The following is an 8,014-nucleotide window of genomic DNA, read 5'->3' as shown; positions in this document are numbered from 1 at the left end:
ATGTTTAAACAAATGAGTTAAAACTAAACAAGTTGCTTGGTATTCAAGACATAATGTATAAATGCATTTTTTTTTAAAAGATTTTATTTGTTTAGGGGCGCCTGGGTGGCTCAGTCGTTAAGCGTCTGCCTTTGGCTCAGGTCATGATCCCAGGGTCCTGGGATCAAGCCCCACATCAGGCTCCCTGCTCCGCGGGAAGCCTGCTTCTCCCTCTCCTCCTCCCCCTGCTTGTGTACCTTCTCTCGCTGTGTCTTGCCCTGTCAAATAAATAAATAAAATCTTAAAAAAAAAAAGATTTTATTTGTTTATTTGAGAGAGCCAGCACAAGCAGGGGGAGCGGCAGACGGAGAGGGAGAAGCAGGCTCCCCGCGGAGCAAGGAACCCGACAGGGGGATGGATCACAGGACCCTGGGATCATGACCCTAGCCGAAGGCAGACGCTTAACCAACTGAGCCACACAGGTGCCCCAGCATATGTCTTTTAAAAAATGTATGCATTTTATTTATTTATTTGTCAGAGAGAGAGAGATACAGAGAGAAAGAGCACAAGCAGGGAGGAGCGGCAGGCAGAGGGAGAAGCAGGCTCCCCGCTGAGCAAGAAGCCCTACATGGGGTTTGATCACAGGACCCTGGGATCATGACCTGAACCAAAGGCAGACGCTTAACCCACTGAGCCACCCAAGTGTCCCAATGAATAAAATCTTCAAAAAAATAAAATAAAAAATAAAAGACATATGCTTGGGGCGCCTGGGTGGCTCAGTCAGTTGGGTGTCTGCCTTCGGCTCAGGTTATGGTCCCAGGGTTCTGGGATCAAGTTTGGTGTCGGGCTCCCAGCTCAGTGAGGAGCTTGCTTCTCCCTCTCCCCCTTGCTCTTGCTCTCTCTCTCAAATAAATAAATAAATAATCTTAAAAAAAAAAAAAAGACATATGCTTAAGGATAAAGGTGGAAAAGGAGGCAGAAGATGAAAATGTGTCCATGTGAAATAATGGATGCTTTTCCTTTTTTCAAATTTTTCATAAATCTATTGTTTTTATAGTTCAAAGTTACAATAAGTTCATCATTACAGTCAGTCTCTCAGCTACCCTATCAGCTCCGAGCTGGAAAATTCTTCCTTTCTAGACAAGAGTATTACTTCAGGATTAACTCAGGCTCCACCCATCTGTAGGGTCTTAGAATGAAACACTGAAGGTTTAGGATGTAGGGAACATCTGTTAGTTCTGACAGTCCAGCACTGTCTCTTCCCCTTAGGAAACTGCTCCTCCCTACCCTCTACCCCCTAGAGGTCCCGAGGAGGCTATCAATTACAGTATTCTGCCCTCTCCTCTCCACAAAAAAAACAAACAGGAGAGACATGGGACCCAAGCTGGACCAGTCAAGTGCTACATTCTCTTGACTGCTGGCTAAGAAGCAGTCCCAAGCTGAACCAATTGGAGTCCTTCCCTAAAACTTTCTTTTTTCTTTCTTTTATTAAAGATTTTATTTATTTATTTATTTGAGAGAGAGCACAAGCTGGGGGAGGGGCAGAGGTAGAGAGAGAGAAGCAGACTTCTCGCTGAGCAGAGAGCTGGTCTCAGAACTTGATCCCAGGACCCTAGGATCGTGATCTGAGCCGAAGGCAGCAGCTTAACCGACTGAGCCACCCAGGCACCCATTCCCTAAAACTTTCTGAATTGGAAATGAAGGGAAGCTCTCTTTCCCATTAGATCAAGAGCTAGAAGGATATGACCTCGAAAATGTTAGTATCATCTTCCACACACCACATGGAAAATTCTGAAAGAATAAGTCAATGTTACAAGACAGAAAGGGACCAATATTTGGAAGGAGGAAAAAGGAACAGGTAGAGAAGAAGAGAGACCTCTAACATCCACAGTTTCAGTAGACCTTGTACCAGCTCTGTTCATACCATCTCACACTTAATAGGTCCCCAAATAAGCCTCTCCCCCAGCACTCCCCACCTTGAGTAACCGCCACCACACTCCACACAGTTCCTTGCACCAGAAGCTTAAGAGTCTCCTTGACACGCTGTCTCCTTTATCCCTCATATCCAGTCCATATCATTTCTGCCCCCAAACCTCTTCTTGAATGTCCCCACTTCCCACCACCTCCACTTCTCTTAACCCATCATCAACTCTCATCCTGTCTCCAACAGTAACTTCCAAATGCTCTCTCCTTCAGGCTTTCCCTACCACCCCCAATCCATTTTCTTTTTCTTTTTTTTTTTAAGATTTTATTTATTTATTTATTTGACAGAGAGAGAACAGACAGGGGGATTGGCAGGCAGAGGGAGACACAGGCTCCCCACTGAGCAGGGAGCCTGACATGGGGCTCGATCCCAGAACCCCAGGATCATGACCTGAGCCGAAGGCAGACGCTTAAGAACTGAGCCACCCAGGCATCCCCCCATTGTCCTCCTTAAAATGTACCAATCTTGTCAGTCCTCTGCTATTCAATGACTTCTCTTCGTTTTCACGATGAAGTTCAAACTTTTTAGCATGGCTACAAAGCCCTGTGTCATCTGGCTCCAGCCTGATCTTGTAACTGGGCTTTGCTGACTGGGCTCCAGCCCCACGTAGGCCTTCTCTCTGTTCCTTGATCACAGGGTAATTTGTGCTTCATGACTTCTAGTTGTGCAGTTCCCTTTGCCTCAGTGGTTCTTCTCCACTTTTCCCTTCATCACACGACTGAATATTTGATCTTCTTTAAGAAGACTTTTATTTATTTTTTTTTTTAAGATTTTACTTATTTATTTGACACAGAGAGAGAGTGAGCACAAGCAAGAGGAGCAGCAGAGGGAGAGGGAGAAGCAGGCTTCCTGCTGAGGAGGGAGCCCGACACTGGGCTCAGTCCCAGGACCCCGGGATCACGACCTGAGCCGAAGGCAGACGCCTAACTGACTGAGCCACCCAGACGCCCCAAGGAGAATTTTCTTAACCTGTGCTAGCCATACATTCCAGGAGGGCAAGGACGTCCCTGCAAACCACTCCCACCTAACACAGGATCTGGCACATGCAGATGCCCACCAAATATTGTTGCATGAATAAATAAATTAATAAAACCCATGTAGATACCCTGCCCAGGACTGTCCCTTCCACTGGGCAGCCACTCCTGCTTGCCCAGCTCCACCCCCAACCGCAATGCTATCAACCCCTCCTCACTCTTCACTCATCACATTTATGATTCTGGATTTTATCCTTTCAGCTTTGGGGAGGGCCTCTCTGTGCTCCCAGACATGTATGTATCTTTAAATACTTGTTTTCCGGGGCCAAAAAAAATCTCTATCCTCTCTGCCAAAGGGATAACTATAACAGTACAAAATTTTAGGCCACGTGTGAAACAACAGAGGAGTCACAGGCTTACGGGAAAGGAGAGCTATTCTGAAGTAGGCTTGCAAAAAGCGGTCCTCAAGTTTTACCCCGTAAGATGGCCTTCCTGCCTAGGAGTTTAGCGAGTACAGAACGAGGATGGGAAAGAAAGGAAGAGACTTTGTACCAAATAAGGACGAGGTTTGGTAGTAAAGAAAAATGAGAACCCATTCTTCTTGTGTTTTGAGAACCACATTTTAAATATTAATTAATAATTTCCAGGAAGATAGAAAGAAGATAATTTGTCTTTTGCTCTGGTCCCGATGTTTGTCTTCCGGTTTACATTTGGTGCAGCTCTAACTTTTCGGAGGACAGAGTGATAAGGGGGCTAAGGGCACAGCAGGCAAGGAGAGCCACAGTCACGCGCCATTCTCCTGTGTTTCGCTTTGCAAATGACTTGTCATCTAATTTTACTTTGGAGATAATAAGGAATTATTAAACACAATGATGAAAGCATTTTGTAGATCAGTGAATATACATATTTTGTGTCACGAGTGGGCTATGTGCAGCTGTGAACATCTGGCTCTCTGCCAACGTGTCCCCAGAGCGTTGGTTTCTGCATGGGTAGATCCTCCTAAATCACAGAACTCTGTTCGTATTGCACTTGGGAACAACAGGAAGAAACGATTATTCATTTCTTTAGCTGAGGGTAGACCAACATGTCTTGTAAATGTATTTTGTCTGTGCAGAAACATTTTATTTTATTTTTTAAAGATTTTATTTATTTATTAGAGAGAGAGAGAGAGATCACAAGCAGGGGAGAAGGGTAGAGGGAGAAACAGACTCTCCGCTGAGCAGGGTGCCCGATGTGGGGCTCAATCCCAGGACCCTGGGATCATGACCTGAGCCAAAGGCAGACATTTAACCAACTGAGCCACCCAGGCGCCCCTGTGCAGAAACACTTTAATCACCTAGTAAAGACAAACCAACACAGGACTCCAATCTGGATCCAAATACTCAGCTTATCACCCTTTAAGCATACTAGTCTGTTTGTCACCTTTTTCCTCCTGCTGGTTATCGTCCAAAATTACTATCCCGGGGCGCCTGGGTGGCTCAACCAGTTAAGCATCTGCCTTCAGCTCAGGTCATGATCTCAGGGGCCTGGGATTGAGCCCCAAATTGGACTCTCTGCTCGGTGGGGAGTCCCTTCTCCCTCTCCTCTCCTCCTCCCCCTGGCTTGTGCGAGCTAGCTCTCTCTCTCTCTCAAAATGAGTAATAAAAAAAAATTTACCATTCCTAAAAGCAAATAGCCTTTACTCTCTGGGAATAAACAGTAAAACAGCTCTTTCCCCCAGCGCATACCAGCAGGCTTCCTATCAGTAGATGTTGCAATGCTACCAATGTATTCAGGGTGAGACTGAAGAACATTCCTGACAGGCAGTTCCTCACCCTGTTGAGGCACAGATTGCCCAGTACTTTACTGCTGTAAACAAATAGAGGGGCCTGTTCTGATTAAATATGTGTAGCTTTGCTCCTACTCTGCACTGTTGTAAGAGCGGAAATTTTCAAACCTGAGATTATAAACCCTCCTGTTTCACATTCATATGTTTGTCAGGGAGTTCCTGAAATCCTTTGCTATTTGTGACACTGAAGCCTGGCTTTGGGGTAATGTGACAGACACTTAGATTTTGCATTTTGGTCCAGCAGCAATTGCTCAATCTAAATGAACTTTGTGGTTTTCTTTCCTCCACGTCCCCCTCCCCTCACTTTCTTCATTACTGTTCTTCCGGGAAATTTCTTCCCATCAGCAGGTATTTGCCCCCAGCTGGTGCATCAGATGGGGCTCTTTTTTATAGTTAATAAACACTGAAGGCTGAGGGCGGCACATGTACACCCTGGTGTCAGCTAATGAAGAGCCTCAGATGAAAGCCTATGAAAAGGGGACAGGCATGGTGCAAATGTCCTGGGATCCAAGATTTACTCACTCTTCTCCCACATGCTGCATAACAGATAGTAATGATTATTAATTATTTAAGCAAAGAACATGAGAGCCAACACAGGCAGGAAAAAAAAAAAGGAAGCTGCACTCTAGGATCCTCTGTGGAAACCATTTTAATTAGCACAAGCTATAGAGCCAAGGGAAATAGACCAACATACTTAATAGCTAAAGAATTTTAAAAAATTCTTTACCACTTTTTTCCCTTAAAAGAAAAGACAACTTAGCTTACATTTGTGTATGTTGCTGATAAACTGGAACAGGACAGTGAAATGGCTTCCATAGGCTCCCTTCAGTGATGGAAGGGGGGGTGGATGTCGCACGGGGGTGACTGGAAGAGGTTGTCAGATCTTTGCAGATGCCAGTGAATCCTAAGGCCGTGAGTTCCAAGGCTCCCCTGAAGACATGTCTTTCGTGTTCATAAGCGGTAAGGACATTGAAACCTGAAAGTTGAAGCTCCCTCCACCCTGATTTTCTTTCCTTTGTTCTTTGGACTGAAACCTTCATGAGATTTTCACTTCAAATTTCAAAGCTCGTGTCATTCCTGGTATGTTTTACTTTTTCTCTGTAAATATCATGATACTGAGAACAGTTTTTCTCTCTCAGGTAAGCTGTGACACGATTTAAAATGCTAAGAACCCAAAAGCTGTGAATACAAAAGGGCATAGGTTTTATTTTATTTTCAAATTCTTGGACTACCTTCACTTGGTTGAAACCAGTCCAACCTTCGCACATTGTCAGTCCCTCGGTTAATGACATTTCCTCTTATAATCAGAGTTTTCATTTCTCATTCAGTCCCATTTAGAAATCAACTCTCATTATTATTATAACCAACCTGGCTCTGTGACTAACAAGAGACTGTTTCCTTTGCAGGTGTTTTTTTGTTCGTTTATTTTGTTTTGTTTTGTTTTACCTTGTTCCAATATTCACACTCTCTTACACTAAGTCCTTACAGGATATTTTAGTTGAACTGATTCAGATCGTCATCAACATCACATGTGGCCTATTCCCTGACTTCTGTTCAAGCAGTCTCTGTACTCATTCATTCATTCAAGAACTAGTAGCTGCTTCCCAGGTGCATGTCATCACTCTCAGCAGGAGATAAAGCAGCACATCAGACAAATATCGTCCTTGCCCTCGTGATGGCTAAGATGAGTTACACAATTGAATAATTCACTGCAGCTATAGTTAAGTGCTAAAAGCTGAAATACACCAGTCTGTGAGGCCGTATTATTGAGAATCTAACCTTGCATTAGGGTCAAGGAGAATTTCCTTGGCAATGTAACATTTAAGCTTCCACTTAACTAGGCATTAACTAAGCAGAAGGTGGGGAGGAGAGGTTAGCACCGGGACCGGTCCATAAAAAGGTCATGGGGAGAAAGGAAAGCATGGTGAGATCAAACAACTGAGAGAAGGCTGGGTGGCTGGAGTGCAGAGTGATGGGAAAGAGGCCAGGCACTGATGGTACAGCACTTTATAGATCATGCTAAACTTTTGGTCTTTATTCCAAAATAAGAACTACTGAGAGGTTTAAACAAGGACGTGATATGGTGGGTTTGTATTTAAATAGAGAAATATGGGGCACGTGGGTGGCTCAGTTGGTTAAGCGTCCCACTCTTGATTTCGGCTCAGGTCATGATCTCGGGGTCGTGATCTCAGGATAGTGAGATTGAGCCCTGCATTGGGCTCTGTGCTGAGCATAGAGACTGCTTGAGATTCTCTCTCTCTCTCCCTCTGCCCTCCCTACCACTGACTTGCACGTGCTCTATCAAATAAATAGAGAACTATGGCTTTAATATGGAGAATGAAGTAAAATAAAACAACAATGATGTATTAGGGGTGCCTGGGTGGCTCCGTCAGTTAAGCCTCTGCCTTCGGCTCAGGTCATGATCCTGGGATCCTGGGTTCCTGGGATCGAGCCCCACATCCCAGGCCCCCTGCTCAGCCAGGAGTCTGCTTCTCGCCCTGCCCCTCCCCCTCCCCCTGCTGATGCTCTCTCTCTCAAATAAATGAAATCTTTTTTATTTTTTATTTTTAAAGATTTTATTTATTTATTTGACAGAGAGAGACACAGTGAGAGAGGGAACACAAGCAGGGGGAGTGGGAGAGGGAGAAGCAGGCTTCCCGCGGAGCAGGGAGCCCGATGCGGGGCTCGATCCCAGGACCCTGGGATCATGACCTGAGCTGAAGGCAGACGCTTAACGACCGAGCCACCCAGCAGCCCTAAAATCTTTTTCAAAACGTGATGTATCAGTCTATTGCTGCGTAAAAAGCCACCTCAAAACTCAATGGCAGAAACAAACATTTATAATTTTAGCTCAGGGGTCTGCGAATTGCCTGGTGTGGGTCTACTTCAGGCTGTGGGTTGACTGATTCTGCTGGTTTGGGCTGGGATCAGCAGGTTTCAGCTTCAGGATGGGATTAAGTCTGTTCCACATGTCTCCTCATTCTCCTCAGACCAGAGGCTACATAGGACATACTCCTCTTATGATGAATGACAAAAGAGCAAGAGTGCCAAGCTAAACGATGGATGCACATTGAAGACCTCTCCAGAAGTCATATCCATAAAAATTCCATTGGCCACATGCAGTCTCATGGCCAAGCCCAAAACAGTGGGATGGTGAGTAATATTCCAACATAACAAAGTGGGGATGATCAAGGCATTTTCCATTCTGATGGAAACCAAATAAATCGTAGAGGCTATTGCTTTCCTCAT

Source organism: Halichoerus grypus, chromosome 5 (genome assembly GCF_964656455.1).
Source record: "Halichoerus grypus chromosome 5, mHalGry1.hap1.1, whole genome shotgun sequence".
Taxonomy (NCBI): domain Eukaryota; kingdom Metazoa; phylum Chordata; class Mammalia; order Carnivora; family Phocidae; genus Halichoerus; species Halichoerus grypus.
Note: the sequence above shows the minus strand (reverse complement) of the source record.